The sequence below is a fragment of the Chiloscyllium plagiosum genome, unplaced genomic scaffold, assembly GCF_037043375.1.
Source record: "Chiloscyllium plagiosum isolate Xiang-an unplaced genomic scaffold, Cpla_swu_hap1 HiC_scaffold_9, whole genome shotgun sequence".
Classification (NCBI taxonomy): domain Eukaryota; kingdom Metazoa; phylum Chordata; class Chondrichthyes; order Orectolobiformes; family Hemiscylliidae; genus Chiloscyllium; species Chiloscyllium plagiosum.
This window is the reverse complement of record NW_028270147.1, coordinates 37,774,104-37,790,569: the sequence shown is the minus strand read 5'-3', so window position 1 is coordinate 37,790,569 and position 16,466 is coordinate 37,774,104.

The window sequence follows — 16,466 nt, the reverse complement described above, 5'->3', positions numbered from 1 at the left end:
TGTCCTCCTCTCCCTGTAAAATGGTTGAACGGTAGGGTTTGGGGCCTAGCTTTGCTGCTCCTCTCCCTTGTAAAACTGCTGTCTTTTGTGTACAGCTGTTAATGTTTTTTGTAAACTGTTTTGTAATTTGTTTAATAAAATAAAAAAAAGAATTAAGATTGTAGGTGGGAGGGGCGGGGGCTTGCTAGGTCTGTATTGTCTGCACTTTTGTATGTAACGGTATTGTCTAATGTACAAATGTCATTGTCACTGTCTTGTCATACGTGGAACTAGGATTTGAGGTTTGTCCTCCTCTCCCTGTAAAATGGTTGAACGGTAGGGTTTGGGGCCTAGCTTTGCTGCTCCTCTCCCTTGTAAAACTGCTGTCTTTTGTGTACAGCTGTTAATGTTTTTTGTAAACTGTTTTGTAATTTGTTTAATAAAATTAAAAAAAAAATTAAGATTGTTAATTTGAATAAAGATTCGTACACTTTGTGTCCTTCACTGTGTCTCACACCTGCACACACAAACACCATGGGTGCTGGGGATAAAATAAGCACTACCGCACTTAGGTGGTAGTGTGGGGGTTAAATTTAAAGAAAAAAAAAAGAAATATAGACAGGAGTGTTGGAGTGCATTATTTCCCCCTCCAACTCTATTAAAGAAAAAAGATTAACAGAGGCCTAGCACTACCGCACTTAGGTGGTAGTAAAAAAAAATAAACAGGAGTTTCTTAGGGCCCAGGAAAAGAAGAAAAAAAAAAAAATTAACAGAGGCCTAGCACTACCGCACTTAGGTGGTAGTAAAAAAAAAATAAACAGGAGTTTCTTAGGGCCCAGGAAAAGAAGAAAAAAGAGAAGAAAAAAAAAGAAAAAAAAAAGAATTAAGATTGTTAATTTGAATAAAGATTTGTGCACTTTGTGTCCTTCACTGTGTCTCACACCTGCACACACACACACCATGGGTGCTGGGGATAAAATAAGCACTACCGCACTTAGGTGGTAGTGTGGGGGCTAAAAAAGAAAAAAAATAAATAAATGGGACATTAAAAAAAAAGAATTAAGATTGTTAATTTGAATAAAGATTCGTGCACTTTGTGTCCTTCACTGTGTCTCACACCTGCACACACACACACCATGGGTGCTGGGGAAAAAAATAAGCACTACCGCACTTAGGTGGTAGTGTGGGGGTTAATGAAAAAACACAGGAAAAAAAAGAAAATAAACAAGGGATTAAAAAAAGAAGAAAAAGAAAGAGAATTAAGATTGTTGTTTTCCTATCTTCCTGGTGGTGGAATTTGAATAAAGATTCGTGCACTTTGTGTCTTTCACTGTGTCTCACACCTGCACACACACACCATGGGTGCTGGGGGAAAAAAAATAAGCACTACCGCACTTAGGTGGTGGTGTGGGGGTTAACTTATATTAAAAAAAAGAAAAAGAAAAAAAGAAGAAAAAAAAATTAAGATTGTTGTTTTCCTATCTTCCTGGTGGTGGAAATTGAATAAAGATTCGTGCACTTTGTGTCTTTCACTGTATCTCACACCTGCACACACACACCATGGGTGCTGGGGATAAAATAAGCACTACCGTACTTAGGTGGTAGTGTGGGGGTTAAAAGAAAAAAAAATTAAAAGGGGAGTGTCCAACTCTATTTTGATTTAAAGAGAGAAAAAAAATAAATAAAGGGGAGTGTTCACATTAAAAAAAAGAGAATTAAGATTGAGTCCCTACCCTCCCCTTCACTGTTTTGATCACACAGCACTGCCCTTTGATGTGAAGGGCAGTGTTTGTCACTGGCCACCCGGGTGTTTTCCTATCTTCCTGGTGGTGGAATTTGAATAAAGATTCGTGCACTTTGTGTCTTTCACTGTGTCTCACACGTATACACACACACCATGGGTGCTGGGGAAAAAATAAGCACTACCGCACTTAGGTGGTAGCGTGGGGGTAAAGAAAAAAAACTAAAAAAAAATTGACAGTTAAATGGTCTTGTTGCATCTCCATGTCAATGATGACTCAACCAGTCAGCACCCTCTTCTCATGCTGTATAAAATGGTTTATTCGGAGGTGCAACGGGGTGGGTGAGAGCCCAATGGTACGTAGGGGCAGACCGAGAGCCAGAAGGCGGGTAGCCGTCCTCAGCGCTGTCACCCCAGGCAGGTACCGGGGAGGGCTGCTCCAGAGGTGGTCGGAAGGTGCTGAGGGTGGTTAGTGAAGCCGGAAGGTGGGTAGGCTATCCTGACCACAGTCACCCCGGGCGGGTACCAGGGCGGACTGTCCTCGAGGTGGTCGAAAGGTGTGTCAGGGCAGACCGAGAACCGGAAGCTGGGTAGGGGCGGGTTTCCTTAGAGTGGTCGGAAGGTGGGAGGGGCGGGGGCTTGCTGGGTCTGTATAGTCTGCACTTTTGTATGTAACAGTACTGTGTAGTGTACAACTGTCATTGCTGTTGTCTCTTTATATCTTTATGTGAAACTGGGATTTGAGGTTTGTCCTCATGTCCCTGTAAACTGTTTGAATGGTAGGGTTTGGGTCCTGGCTTTGCTGCTCCTCTCCCTTGTAAAATTGCTGTCTCTTGTATGCAGCTGTAAATGTAACTGTTTGTTGTAAACTGTTTTTGTAATTTGTTTAATAAAATAAAAAATAAATAAAATGGTTTATCTTTTATTCAAGTCTTTCGTCCTAGTTCAGACGATTGCATGTTGAAAAGCTTCAACCTCCAGTCTCCTTTCAGCAAATGTAAAGCTTGCCTCCTGTTTCCTTAATATATGTTCAGATACAATTCAATTAACACTAACGTTTTCATATGCCATATTCTCTGAAGTTAATCAATCTTAAATGTGGCTTGAATGATGAACACAAGCTTCAGAATTAATAATTATAATTTTGCATTTGATGTCAGACAGTCGGCTCCATTTTACTATTGCGCTCACTTATGGATTGAATAAGTTACATAGCCAGGTTGTTTTATTTAGATTCAACCATGAAATGATTATTTACAAAATTGTATCAGAAAGGATAATGCAAGGTTGTAATCATATAAATATTTAGAACATAGCAAAGATTGAATTAAGATTGTAGATGCTTGAAAGTAGGTATACCTTATGCATAATATGCATACTCCAATGAACTTATGATGCCTCTATTATTGAATGGGTGCTGTGCTGGTCTCACATCACAGAGCACAGGTGTTATCCTGAATCAGGGGTGTACTACATCCCAATATGTCCATGAATGCTCTTTGAAGAAGAGACCTCCAATGTTAAAGCATTGTAATATCATTCATAGCATAACATTGTTATGATTTCTGCTGATACTTGATTTTTTATTAAATTAACATGACAATCTTTTACTGACAGTCTCTGATTGAAACACAAGGCTGCAGATTTCTCTTTAACAATAAAAGAGAAATTTATTGTGCAAAATTAGTAAAATTAAGTTAAACCAAACTAATTTATCCAAATATAACATGGAGTCATAGAGTCGTGCAGCACAGAAACAGACCCTTCAATCCAACTCATTCACACTGACCAGACATCCCAATCTGACTGAGTCCCATTGGCCAGCATTTAGCCCATATCCCTTTAAATCCTTTCTCTTCATAAACCCATTCAGATGGCTTTTAAACGTTGTAATGTACCTACCTCCACCACATCGTCTGGCCGCTCATTCCATGGACACACCATCCTCTGCATGACCATCAGATTTTTTAAAAAACTTTCTCCTCTGACCTTACACCTATGGCCTCTGGTTTTGGACTCCCCATGCTAAGGTTGAAAATTGTCAAAACATGAAGCAAAACCAAATCCCATCTACTCCCTACTAACACCACCTTATAGTTTCTTAAAATCCAGAGAATGCTTCCTTCTCTTGCAAATCAGTGAGTTTGATTAAACTACCTTCCTCATTAGTTCCTGTCCTGTAAGCAGTGAAACATTTTCCTCGAATTCTTGCACAAGTGATATCTTAGACTTGTCCTGCTTTGAATAACCAAAGCGAACTTCTAACCAAACACTCTGGTCTGGAGCTTTCACAAGCAAAGCCTTTTACTGTGGTAAATTATTTCCTTAACGGGTTGAACAATCCCTTGTCTAGCAGAACCTTTGCTTGTATATGATCAGTTAAATCTTCTTCAAATTGCCCCCAAAGCTTACCAAATTCTGGTTTTCTCTAGATTAAAATCAAGTCTTGATTATTGTAAGCTCAAAAGCAACCTAATATCTTTCAATGTTTTCTTTCTCCTGTTGTAAACCCATACAATATAGACAAGCCTCCGTGAACACTTCAGGACATACAGGTTTAAAATCATGTTTTTGGAACGATTGATCTTCTTAATGTCTAAAATCCTTTACAAAATACATCAATACTCACATACCACAAGTTTGAAATCCAAACTGTAAATCATACATCTTTCATTATAACACGCTGGTTCACAAAATGTTCTATTTGAACAGGTCATTCCTGAAGAAGGGCTTATGCCCGAAACGTCGATTCTCCTTCTCCTTTGATGCTGCCTGACCTGCTGCACTTTTCCAGCAACACAATTTTAAGGTCAGTCATAATCCAACAAAGGGAACTGAAATAACAGGAATTGCCAACATTCCTCAAAATATATTCCAATTTTAGTAAGCATGGAGCACAGAGCTGTCAATCAAGTCAAATCACAAAAGATCTTTCACATTGGTCAGTTCCTTTCAGGGACCTTTGATTATTTAGGGCTAGTAATTGTAGTACGAAGTGCAGTGATTGTAATGCGGCTAGCCAGCTCGACCTCATTGAATAGGAGGTCACTGTTTGGACATGTTAACCTCATCCAATCAGGAAGCCCTAGCTGACAGATAAAAAGGGGTGTGTCAGAGATACTGATACTCTGATAGCTGACTCTGAAGGGGCAATACTAACGTCAAGGACTGTTCATGGGCAAATAAAATGGAGTAGGTGACAGGGTACATGGAGTTAATTCATAAACAGTATTTGTTATTTGAACGGATGGTAGTGTTTCTATCATTGCTTGCAGACATGTTTCCTAAGTAAGGTCAAAAACAAAATATTTTGAAATTCCATTGAGCATAACACCCCTTTCAAGCTTCAGCCTACATCTGACAAGTGGATGCAAAATGACTAACTCACATGCATTTCTATGTGAACAAACTGAGGTAGTAACTAAACAAACTTGATCTAATTAGGTTTTATTTATATCAACAAAAGAAGACTAGTTTCCTTTGAAACTAATCATGCACACCAGACAGCATTGCATATTTCTTAAACTCAGTCCAAAAACACTACTTTGAAAATGAAGCAACAAAGTTGTATTTAAACCTAACTGAAAGTTTAGGTGAAGAAAAAAGACACAACAACATTATAGATGAAAGTGAGTGAGAATTCTTTATTCATCATATACTTCTGTAGTGAATTCGACATATCTCTTCAGAGAGGCGATATGGAAGCAATGGGCTGAATGGCCTACTTCCACACTGGAGGCATTCAATAACTTCACTCATTTACCTGATTCAATTCATTAAATTTGGAAGTTGACATAACCATAGCAGATGAAATTCAAAACAGCTAAGTTAAAAGGATCATATTTACTCTATGCAGAATGTTGATCTGGCTAGAAAAAGGGGTAAAGAAATTTAAAGCAATAATAGACTTAAGACGTAGCCCATCCAATGAGTGCAATGTCACAAAATACAAAGCTGACAAAATATTAACCAGTAAAGTAAAGTCATTACAGTGGTGCATATCCAGATATCTCTAAGAATACTGAAGTTGGAATAGAGATAGAGGGCTTCTGGCAATTTCCTTAGTTTCAGTTCCCTGTATTAACCAGAAGTGAACTACCTACATAGTAGATCATGCATGTGACCCAGAAATGGTTCTACAGCACTACATAATTGCTGTCCCTTGCTTCAAAGAGAATTCATAGACCTCTTTGTGATATTATAAACTTCAAAAATTTAATAACTGTTCATGGATTAAAATAATCAAGATAACTTGTTACATACGGAAAGAAGCAGCAACAACTCATTGGAATAAATTATTAAGGGACAAAAACAAACATATGCAGGGATTGAAAGCAATTAGCACTAAGCAAGGAGTCCAGGCTACAGAAAAAAGACTGTTTTGACTGCCTTGTTTTGACAAATGACTGCCTTGCTGAAGAATTTAAGCAGTTAATTACAAGACAGGATGTGGCTTAAAACAAACAGTTCAGGCCAAACATAACAAGGAACAGAGAAGTTTAATTCTCATAGCAGCAAGCTGTACACCCATGGAATCTAGACAAGTAATCAATGTTTTGAATGAAATGAATCTAAAGAAACATCAATAATATCATGGACTTGAAGAACAAAAACCTGTATCAAAAAGCAACTCCTGAACTCTCCCTTAGCAGAACTTCAAAGAACAACACTACATAAGAATCGAACCCTGAATGCATCCAGAGACAGACACTGTTGGTTGCCATCGTAGATAAGTTCCATCATTAATCAGGTAATAGCCAAGTTGAGTTGTGAGGCTTAACTTGTTTACATGAGTGGTCTTATTTTGGTTGCTATGTGTAATAAAGTTCAAATCATTGTTTTAGTACCAGATTGTCTGTGAGATTTCTTCGTAGAGTCAGAGAGATGTACAACACAGAAACAAACCCTTCAGTCCAACGGGTCCATGCCGACCAGATATCCCAACCTAATCTAGTCCCACTTTCCAGCACCCAGCCCATATCTCTCCAAATCTTTCCTATTCATATACCCATTCAGATACCTTTTAAATGTTGTAATTGTACCAGCCTCCACCATTTCCTCTGGCAGCTCATTCTATGCACACACCACTCTCTGAGTGAAAATGTTGCCTCTTAGGTCTCTCTTATATCTTTCCCCTCTCACCCTAAACCTATGCCCTCTAGTTCCGGACTCTCCCACCCTAGGGAAAAGACCTTGGCTATTTACCCTATCCATTCCCTTCATGACTTTATAAACCTCTGTAAGGTCAACCCTCAGCCTCTGAAGCATCAGGGAAAACAGCCCTAGCCTATTCAGCCTCTCCCTATAGCTCAAATCCTCCAACCCTGGCAACATCCTTGTAAATCTTTTCTGAATCCTTTCAGGTTTCACAACATCTTTCCGATAGGAAGATCAGAATTGCACGCAATATTCCAAAAGTGGCCTAACCAATGTCCTGTACAGCTGCAACTCTTGTACTCAATACTCTGACCAATAAAGGAAAACATACCAAATGCCTTCTTCACTATCCTATCTACCTGCGACTCCACTTTCAAGGAGCTATGAACCTGCACTCCGAGATCTCTTTGTTTAGCCAACTCCATAGGACCTTACCATTAAGTATATATGTCCTGATAAGATTTGCTTTCACAAAATGCAACACCTCACATTTATCTAAATTAAACTCCATCTGCCACTTCTCAGCCCATTGGCTTATCTGATCAAGATTCCGTTGTAATCTGAGGTAACCTTCTTCGCTGTCCACTACACCTCCAATTTTGGTGTCATCTGCAAACTTACTAACTGTACCTCCTAAGTTCAGTAAGCAGCTAAATTAAACTTGTGTTGATTTACCTGCAACATCTTGAAGCAGTTCAACCCCTAAAATGACAACTATGACACTCAAACATCGAAACTAGGAAGAGAAGTAGGTTCACCATTCAATCTGATCGTGGCTGCTCCTCGATCTCAATGTCATGTTCCTGCTTTCTCCCCATACTCCTTGACGTCTTTAAATCTACAAACATTTATCGATCACTTTCTTGAATATATTCAGTGACTTTACCTCCACTGTGTTCTCCAATAGAGAATTTCACAGATTCACTACCTTTTGTGTGACAAAACCTTCCTTCATCTCAGACCTAAATGATCTATTCCATATTGTTAGACTGTATCCATCAGTTCTAGACTTCCCCAAGCAGCAAAAATATCCTCCCTATACCTACTCTGTCCAGCCCTTTTAGAATTTTACACATTTCAACCAGATTCCCTCTCACCCTGCTAAATTCTAGTGACCCAGTCAAATCAATATTTCCTGCTAAGACAGTCCTGCCAACCCCAGTATCAGCCGAATGTAACCTCTGATATACTCCCTCCATGGAAACTATATGCTTTCTTAGGGAGGCTACACAATACTTCAGGTGTGCTTTCACCAAGACCCTGTATAGTTTCAGTAGGATATTCCTATATCTGAACTCAAATTCTTTTGCAAGGAAGGCTAGAATGTCATTTGCCTTCCTAATTGCTGGCTGCACTTGCCTGTGTGCTTGCATTTACTGGTTTACAAGAACACCCAGATCCCTTTTTACATCCACACTTCTGAATATATCACCATTTAAAAACATAGGTTTACACACCTAAGTGTACGACTTCATGTTTAGTCATGTTGTAACGGCCATGTGTTTGCTAACTCACTCAATTTATCTTAATCACTTAGAAGCCTCCATGCATTCTCTCAGAACTCATAATCCCACTCACGTTTGTGTCACCAGTAAACTTGGAAATATTTCTCATGGTTTCCTCATCCAAGGTACTTTTATGGTCACATATAATGAATAGCTGTTGCCCTAAACACTGATCTTTGCAGTATCCCACTAGTCATAGCCTGTCACTCGGAAAAAGACGCATTTATTTCCACACTCTGTATCCTGTCTGTCAATCAATTTTTGATCCATGCTAATATATTCGCCCCAATCCAATAAGGTATAACTTTACCCACTAAGGTTTTATGAGGAACCTTACAAAAGGCAAATTAAATTCAAAAGTAGTGATCTTATGATCAACTTGTAATGCACCTTAGGCAGGCCACATTTACTGTGCATTGTTCTGGTCTTTTATTCAATAAAAAGAACATAGATGCAGTGGAGAAAATACAAAAGAAATGGAAGACATCTGACCAAGAAATTACAGCAATTTAAAACATTTGAGCAGGTTCTGTCTCTTTTGTTGAGAAAAAGAGAAAATTGAGAAAAAGATCTTAGAGAGGTTTTTATATCAATAAATTGGTTGGTCAGGTTAAGTGTGAAGGGAACATTTTCACTTGCAGGAGAATCTAAAACTAGGGAACATTGCATAAAATAGATAAAAACAAGAAATTTCTTGACTCAGAATAGTACAATTGTACAACACAATACTGCAAGCAGAGGTTGAAGCAAGTAGCTTAGAGGCTTTGGAAATAAAACCAGATGAACACAAGAGAAAAGGGAATAGAAAGACTTGTCTGAAATAAATGGATTGGGTTGAAATTCAGGTCGAGTACATACAACAACATGGACTCATTGGATCTAATAAGCTGTTTCTACAACTCTAAAGCCAATGTATTTTTATTTTTCTTGTTTTTTTAATTGTGGCTTAATATGAGAAAAGAACTGTTTTAAAATTAGGGATTGCGAGGATTGTTGTATGGTTCGAAAGCAAGTAACTTGATACTTATTGTGTAAACTGTGCACAGCAGTGGATTACAGCAGTGGTTGCAGATGAACTGGAGACGAAGAGTGTGTACTAATGGAGCTTTCATTGACAAAATGTAACAGATTAGTTTGTGGGCTAGTGACTAGTTACCAATGACAATGATCTTCTGCTTGTTAACAATTACGTGATTGGCTCCCAGGTACCTGACCAGTTTGGGGCTGTGAACAAGATGCAGAGAAGCTTTTGGACCACCAGCTCTCTTGTTTCTCTATAGTAAAAGCCAATTTAAGCCTAATGAAAATTAGCTTATCTTTCCTTTAACAGGTTCTATATGCTGTGATGTTTAATTAATAAGCCTGAGACATTTTATAAAAGAACCAGCCACCATGTGCCTCTTGAAAACTCATGAAAACACCTGGAGAAGAATGATTGAGAAGCAGTGTTCAGGCCAACACAAGAATCATAAGAAACATCTGAACAACCCTTGTGAACAGGAATCACTGAACTCTTTTCCTAGCTTTTCACTCCAGTCATAATCTGTTTTTTCCTCTGTGTCTAAGTGGGAGTTTATAAGGGGATTAAACTTTTAATCAGTAGAGATATATGCTGACTGTTCAGAACTGTTTAGGGTCTAAATATTTGTAATAAATTCTGTGAAGTACAGAAACATGATCTGTGCTTTCTGTCAATGTGGATCTGAAAAGCAGATACATTGGGGAATCTTCGCATATGCAGGAACTACATGGCCAATATCAGTAGACCAAAGCATAGGGTTTAAATGTGCCATATGTTTGCAAAGGTTGGGATGTTATACCAATATTGTGACAAGTTTACATAAACAAAACTGATTATAAATGTGGTCATAGGAATTCGTAATAAACAAAATGTGGCACAAGAAACATTGCAAATGTATTAAGAATAAATCAACTTGTGCAGAAAAAAAGTGTGCATAGATATAATTCATTAATTTGAGACATATATTACTAATTATTATTATTATTATTATTCAGTTACAGGAATTTGCCTGATTTCATAAATCTCCTAGCATTGACCTTACTGGAATCATATGTCTGAATTGAAGTTGTGTCATTCATCTAACCCTGATGTGTAAGTCATTCAGCAGCATCATAAAATTTGGACAATGGCTATTCAATTAATTCCCACCTGTCAACCTTTTTTTGAAAAGATTCTGTAAAACAACAATAATTTGTATTTACATTTAAAAAAAAACTGTTCCAATGCACTTCCGAAGAGGATTAGCAAATGCATTTTAACATTAAATTGAATTGAATTTATTGTCATGAGTATCGAGGCACAGTGAAAAGCTTTGTCTTGCGAGCAATACAAGCACCTCACATAATTAAATAGCATAGATAAGTTAATATTAGGTAAAGAGCGACAAAACAAAAGCACAGGTACAAGCAAGTGCTAAGAGTTTGTGAGTCCATTCAATATTCGAACAACAGGGTAGAAACTGTTTCGAAACCGGCTGGTGCGTGTGTTCAGGCTTCTGTACCTTCTCCCCGATGGTAGAGGTTGTAGAAACGCATTGCCAGGGTTGGATGGATCTTTGAGAATGCTGGCAGCCTTTCCTTAACAGCAGGCCTGGTAGATGGATTCTATAGATGGGAGGTCACACCAACAGATATTAGGACAGAAAGTTGAAAGCCGAGTCAAAGAGCCAGGCGAGAAAGAAAGATGCAGAGATTCAGAGAGTAAATTCCAGCAGTTAGGGTACAGACAAGAAGATCAAATTCAGCAATAGGCTGGAATTGGAGGGAGAGATTTTGCAAGATTGTCAGGTTAGAGGACGTTACAAGGATAGAGAAAATGAGGGCATTTTAAAACAAGAATGAGAATTTTAAAATTAAAGCAAACCCCAAATGATTCTATGAATTCAGAGATGATTGGTGAATGGAACAATGTGTGTTAGAACATGAGGGAAAGAAACTCTTGGATAAACTCAGTGCTATGTAAAATGGATGATGAAATGCTCACCAGGATAGCATTGGAATAATTAAGACTAGAAGTATCAAACAGATGGATGAGTGGTTCAGTAGCAGATTGGCTGAGATAGGGAAATAGTTGGCAATGTTACTGAACTGGAATTAGGTGGTCTTGACAATGAAGTGAATTATTGCCACAAATGAGTTTGTTATGCTGATGCTAATTGGAACTCTCATGGGTGCCTTTTGAAATATTGGATCTGTCATTTGGTGGCATTCCATTCCACAAAAAAGTAAATGAAATTTAAACATGCAAATGTTGTAACTGCCTTGATATGATTTCACACACTTCATACCATAGAATCAGAGGAAAATTATGTAAGAGATGTTATTCACTCAGATGAAAGAAACCTGATGAGCATTAAGGTAAAAACTGAGGTTATGTCCCTTAGTTACAGATTGCCTTGTGTTTTAATAGATAAATAAATAAGGACATCTCAAGTGCAATCATTTCTATCCCTGTACATCAAACAAGAATTTCCTGAGTGTAATTGTTTCCTGTTTTTCCTGTTTTTATTTCAGGCCTGTCAGCACGCTCAATTTTCCTTTCATCTTTAAAATTGTTGCTGCTTACATTAGCTTGTCCTTTGTGGCTCTTCACTTGATGTACAACCAGTAGAATCTATGATTTGTTTTAAATGTGACATTGCATGATTCAATGCCTTATAATGAAATTCCATATTAAATGCAAATATCAAAATCGTCAATCTGATTGGTGATTGCTTGGCAGAACAGGCTCAACAAGCTGTACAATCTTCTCCTGTTCTATTCTTTGTGTTCATCAGCTGGAAATCCCATTATGGAATAAACTCCACAGCACACTTTAAAACTCAAATACTGTGTGTACTTGAGTAATGATCAAACCTACATAAAACTCAACCTGTACTTCTAACTTAAAAATCCAATCTCACTCTACTTGCCATGCACTCCCTGCTAAAGTCAACCTGGAATACTGTGAACAGTTTTGATCCCTTTATCCAAGGAAAGCTATGTTGGCATTGGAGGCAGTCCAGAAAAGATTTAACATTGATCCTGGGTATGAAGAGATTTTCTTAAAAGGAGAGGTTGAGTAGGTTGGGTTTGTAATTATTAGAGTTTAGAAGAATGAGAAGAGACCTTATTGAAACATATAAGATTTTTAGGGGACTTGACATGGTAGGTGCACAGAGGTTGTTTTCCTTAGCTGGACCAGAGGGCGTAATCTCAGAAAGGTAGGCCACCAATTTGAGACAGAGATGAAGAGGATTTTTTTCTCTCATAAGATAATGAATCTCTGGAATTGTTTATGGCAGAGAGCTGTCAAAGCTGGGTTGTTAAGTGTATTCAAGGCTAAGATGGACAGATTTTCTTATCATTAAGGGAATTGAGGCTTACGAAGAAAGGCAGGGAAGTGGAGCTAAGGATTCAGAGGAGCTATGATGAGTCAAATGGCCTACTTCTGCTCCTACATGTTGTGGTCAAACTCATCCTGTGCAAACCTACTCATTGATAGGACCAGACAATAGGACACTTTCATTTGGGTCTGAAAGTTTTAATACCGAGGAGAGCCATAAGCACCATGTTGACGTCATGAGGATTTGTGAAATCTTAAGGAATGAGATTTAACATCTGGTCCCACTCAATACCTCTCTAATAATCTGTCATGTCAATGTAACCTGTAACTAGTTGCTAACATGCAATAGATTATAACTTGTTAATTGTAAGAGACTCTTCTAGTTGAACCAGGAAGTGTTTTTTCTCTACTACATTAGACCAAGCAGGCTCTGAGTTTTCTATATTTAAGGAGATTACTGACAGCTTTCTCCCTCATGAGCAGCAGCTCATACAGCATAGTGCACTGGCATCCCTATGAAACATACACCATTGAATGTGGCTGTTCAGCTCCTCGCATCTGTGCATGGCAACATGTCGTCAAGGTTTCCACCTCATGGGTGCATGCTGGGTTCCCACCTGTCCCATCCTCTAATGTGGTAACTTGATATCAAGAAGGAATGTCTGATGCACAGTTCAATTCATACTTAAAGTTGTTGAGATTGCAAAGCAGACAAATAATTGTGCAGCAGCTAGGGATTTCAATATAGCAAAGAATATTAGAGATTAGAGGAAGCTTAGGAAGATGTCTAAGAGTAAATAGCAAAGTCTAGCATGTGGCTACTGTTGAAAGACTAAGTGCAAAACATGTCAATGCAAATTGCCAGAATGGACTCTACTTTTTGAGGATTTGTCCAAATTGTTGCCCTGAAACAAGTGAGAAAATTAGGCATTGTAAATTTCCAAGCAGTTCTGAATGGTGTAACATGTTTATGTTGTTCTGTAACAGAAGACAAAGTTCCACAGCCCCTCTGAGGAGAACCTGATAACAGGCTTATTGGATTTCAGCTATTTTTAATCAAACATGAACAAAAGCATGAATGAGTTTTGACATGTTGGCCAGTCAAATAGTGAGCAAAGTTGAAGAGAAAACGATATTAGTGAAGGTGGGACAAAATTTAAGCCAATGATGATAAACCAGCAATTCCTAAATGAAGTAGTCATCTATGTTCACGATAAAGGATGAATTTGAAGCTGGTTTGAAAATTGTGTGTGGAAAGTTTGGAGATTCTGAGTAGGAGTAAAGAAAAGTCTTCTCTTCTAGGTTATGTCCAGATCACAATTTGTTGATTTGATCCTAGAATTTAATACAAAATACTGTTGTAATTTGTGGAGGTTGAACCAGGCTTGGTCACCCATTCAATGCCTCTCCAATATGTCCTATTAAGATAATATGAGAAAAAAGCTGAATGTCTGGATGATCAGAGAAGAGATTCTTCAGGGGAGGCAACATAGCATTTTGACATGAACAATCCTGTGTGTGTTTTAGAAATTTGGAGTGTGTTCAACTCATTCAATAAATGTGGGATAACGTGATGGCACAGAAAATGGTTTGTTTCTTTTTTTTCTTCTTTTGTGTGGATATTGTTGGCTAAGCAAGTATTTATTGCCCATTGCCACCTGGCATTGAGAAGGTGGTGGTGAGTTCGCTTTTTGTAGTGTAGATACACAAATGCACTCATAGTGCAATTTGGAAGGGAGTGCCAAATGTTTTGATCACATGACAGTGAAGGAATTGTGATATAGCTTCAAATCAGGATGGTATTCGGTTAGGTGGGAATCCTATAGGTGGCGGTATTCCATTGCCTCTGATCTTATGGGTGGTAAAGGTTGTGGGTGTTGGAGAATGTACTGCAAATGAGTCTTCGTGCAATGCTGAAATGTATCTTGTTGAAGATGATACACAGTATTGCCGTTGCTGCTGGAGAGATTGAATGTTGAAGGTCGTGGATGGGGTATCTATCAAACGAGCTGCTTTATCCCAGATATTTTCAAGGCTCTCAATTATTCATTGGTGGACAGACTTCAAGGAGTCAGGGCTTGAATTACATGCTGCAAAATTCCTAACCTCTAACCTGCTCTTGTAGCTGCAATAATTATGTTGCTGGTCCAGTTCAGCTTCATGTCAATGGTAATAATCAGAGTGTTGATTGTGAAGGATTCATTGATGGAAATGCTAAGTAATCTCACTCTGGTCAGTTATTCACAACGAAAATGGCAAGCCTGCAGAGCATATGTCTGATCCCTTGGTTATGGTATCACAGTTCTGTCCTTTGTGTTCAGCTTACATTACTTGGCCTGCAAGTGTGGTTACTTTACCAGATTGACATCTCATTTTCAGGCATGTTTTGTCACATGTTGCTCCTGGCATGTCCTCCAACATTGTTTACTGAACAGAATTGAACCCCCGTTTGATCATAAACAGGGAGAGAATATGCTGGACCATGAGGTTTCATATGGTTTGATTGTGCGAGAAAACAACAAGGAGCAATCAGCGTTGACAGCAAGGTGGAGAATTAAGTTGACAAGCAAATATATGCTCACAGTTGTGCCTGCCAATTAAACAGAGAGGTTTTAAGGAAAAAAAATCATTGACCTGAAATGTTAACTGAGTTTTTTTCAGACATTTCTAGTTTTTTTCAGACATTTCTAGTTTTCATGTCAGACTACTAAATATCTGCTGTACTTTCATAGAACATAGAACATAGAAGAATACAGCGCAGTACAGGCCCTTTGGCCCTCGATGTTGCGCCGATCCAAGCCCACCTAACCTATACTAACCCACTATCCTCCATATACCTATCCAATGCCCGCTTAAATGCCCATAAAGAGGGAGAGTCCACCACTGCTACTGGCAGGGCATTCCATGAACTTACGACTCGCTGAGTGAAGAACCTACCCCTAACTTCAGTCCTATATCTACCCCCCCTTAATTTAAAGCTATGCCCCCTTGTAATACCCGACTCCATACGCGGGAAAAGGTTCACACTGTCAACCCTATCTAACCCCCTAATCATCTTGTACACCTCAATCAAGTCACCCCTAAACCTTCTTTTCTCTAATGAAAACAGCACCAAGTGTCTCAGTCTTTCCTCATACGATCTTCCTTCCATACCAGGCAACATCCTGGTAAACCTCCTCTGCACCCGTTCCAGTGCCACCACATCCTTCCTATAGTATGGCGACCAAAACTGCACACAATATTCCAGATGCGGCCGCACACCAGAGTCTTATACAACTGCATCATGACCTCAGGACTCCGGAACTCAATTCCTCTACCAATAAAAGCCAGTACGCCATATGCCTTCCTCACCACACTATTTACCTGGGTGGCAACTTTCAGAGATCTGTGTACATGGACACCAAGATCCCTCTGCTCATCCACACTACCAAGTATCCGACCATTAGCCCAGTACCCCATCTTTTTGTTATTCTTCCCAAAGTGAATCACCTCACATTTAGCTACATTGAATTCCATTTGCCACCTTTCTGCCCAGCTCTGCAGCTTCTCTATATCCTGCTGTAACCTGCCACATCCTTCCTCACTGTCAACAACTCCTCCGACTTTCGTATCATCCGCAAACTTGCTCACCCAACCTTCTAACCCCTCTTCCAGGTCATTTATAAAAATGACAAACAGCAATGGTCCCAAAACAGATCCTTGCGGAACACCACTAGTGACGGCACTCCATGAAGAAACT